This window comes from Gavialis gangeticus, unplaced genomic scaffold (genome assembly GCF_001723915.1).
Source record: "Gavialis gangeticus isolate Ggan-Ray unplaced genomic scaffold, GavGan_comp1, whole genome shotgun sequence".
In the NCBI taxonomy this organism is placed as follows: Eukaryota; Metazoa; Chordata; order Crocodylia; family Gavialidae; genus Gavialis; species Gavialis gangeticus.
This window is the reverse complement of record NW_017729018.1, coordinates 3112577-3114737: the sequence shown is the minus strand read 5'-3', so window position 1 is coordinate 3114737 and position 2161 is coordinate 3112577. Positions and strand designations below refer to the sequence as shown.

Here is a 2161-nt window from a genome sequence, read left to right as displayed (position 1 = left end):
TATGACTCAGACCCTGAAGTGAGCTCCGGCTCTTGCTAGGAAGGTGTTGATCTAAGCCCGGTAGTTCCAGCTGCAGGCTAGCTTCCCCAACAGGAACGAGCTTTTACAATCAAGCTGTTTGTACATTTATGGCATGTTTTTAAGCCTTCTCTGGAACATCTGAATGCTTTTTGGCCTCATCTCAATTTAGAGGCAAGCGTTATAAATGCCAGCTCTAAAGCAGTCAAGTCACAAGCCCCTCCCCAAAATCAGGATTTTGCTTTGAAATCCAGAGATTGTAAAACATTGCAATTGCAGCCTTTTTGTTCTCTTGATTCTTGAATTATTAGAGGCACATTTTCTAACCTTCTTCAAGAAACACAAGGCCTGGCCACTGAGGCCTGGATTCCCCTCTGCCTTGACATCTTGCCTGCAGCTCAAGTGAAAGTTTCACGTCTCCTCGGGAGTCTGATCCAAATCCACCCCTGACTAAACATGTTTCTTTCCTAATCCTCCCTGCAGAGCTCGCTCTCTCTCCTCTTCTGACAATGGGCAGCCTTCACTGATTTTAATCCACCCAGGAAACTATGTAGCTCTCTCCTATTCTTTCAATGAGAAGCCGTCACCCAGCTGGGCTGGGCTGGACCTGGTGGCAGGGCAAGCAGTGGGGGTTAACCCAGCTGCCACTCGCCCCCCTTCCCCTGCCTCAAAACAGGCCTCCATCACTGGGGATTTGGTGGTGGGCCCTGCCTCCACATTCCTGGCTCCTCTACCAGCCCTGTAGGCCAAGTAAAACAGCTCCATGGGCCAGATCCAGCCTGCAGGCCATACTTTTGATGCTCCAACCCCATAGTGATGCAGCTCACTCTGCAGGAGACCTCAAAAAGGAAGAGGAGGGCCCAATCGCTTTTTCATTCAATAGCCTAGTGCAGGGGTGGCCAACCTGCGCCTCCTGAGCTGCATGCGGCTCTTCAGAAGTCAATATGAGTCTCCCTGAATCTTTGCACAAGCACCTGACGTGACGCGTTGGCTATGGAAGCTGGTTACCATGTGCTGGTGCCACACGGTGCAAAGATTCAAAGATAATAACTTCTGAAGAGCCGCATATGGCTCTGGAGCCGAGGCTGGCCGCCCCTGGAGTGGTTCGGCACTTCCTTGGAGCGTGGGAGAACTGGGCTCTAGATCCTCCTTCAGCCAAGTCCTATCTAGATTCATCCCAGTTGTTAAATCTCGCTCGCTTGGCAGCTAATGGCGATGAGGCCAGAATGAGAGCGTGCAACTGGGAGTGTAACTCTGCCCAATGGGGAAGGCACTGCCCTGGGAGGAACCAAGGGAGATCTAAGTTCCCAGTGCATTCACTTTTAATTTCTTTCCAAAGGTGGCTTGGCATATGCCATGGCAACAGTTGGCTCTTAACTGCAATAAGATAAAGAGAGGTGAGATTTCCTGAATTCCTGACATGATCAATGTGCAAAACATAAATGGAGGGGGGCAAGTCTCAGAAAGCGGCAAGGAGCCTCCCCCCAGGTGCTATGGCGGTGCTCAGTGCTTTCCATTACCTGGTCCGAGTCTCGACACACTCAGCAGTTCCTGGTTATCTCTCTAGCCAGAGGACTGATCACATGCAGCTCTCAGCTAAACCACTGTTGTATGAATCACGCCCGCTAAAATTAGCTCCTTGCAGACAGAGTAATTCCATACTAGGAGCAGAGAGAGCGCGCGTTACTCCTGCTCACTTCACTGATAGCGTGCAAGGTGCCAGGGATAAGGCCTAGTCTCATCCCTGCCAGGGGACTGCATTGGAAAGGGGAGGGGACAGACAGCAGTGATGTAAAAGGTGTCAAGTCAGGCATCTGACAAGCTCGGGCTGTAAGAGGACCAAGTATTTTCTTATCTCTTCTCTAGCCAGGCACCAAGGTGACAAGGACAGAAAAGCACAAGGAGAGGGAGAAAGGAGAAACAGAAAAGCAAATGGCTCACAGAGGGGTGCAGAGGTGAACAAAGCCCAGTGCTTCCTTTAATCCCATGACAGCCTGTTAGGAAGTGCCCCAGAAAGACTCGAGATAACTTGGTCAACCTCCTTCCTCATCTAGCAGAATAATGTTGTAGCTATGATGGTCTAGAAAATATGCTAGAGGCACAGATATGGGGGGGGGGGGGGGGGGGGGGGGAAAAAAAAAAT

General features: G+C 50.7%; 1 protein-coding gene across 2 annotated transcripts in view; it reads right to left on the bottom strand.

Moving 5' to 3' along the window:
* Positions 1-2161, bottom strand: part of KANK3 (KN motif and ankyrin repeat domains 3) — a 52930-nt gene that overhangs the window by 33569 nt on the left and 17200 nt on the right. The gene's annotated exons all lie outside the window — the stretch shown is intronic.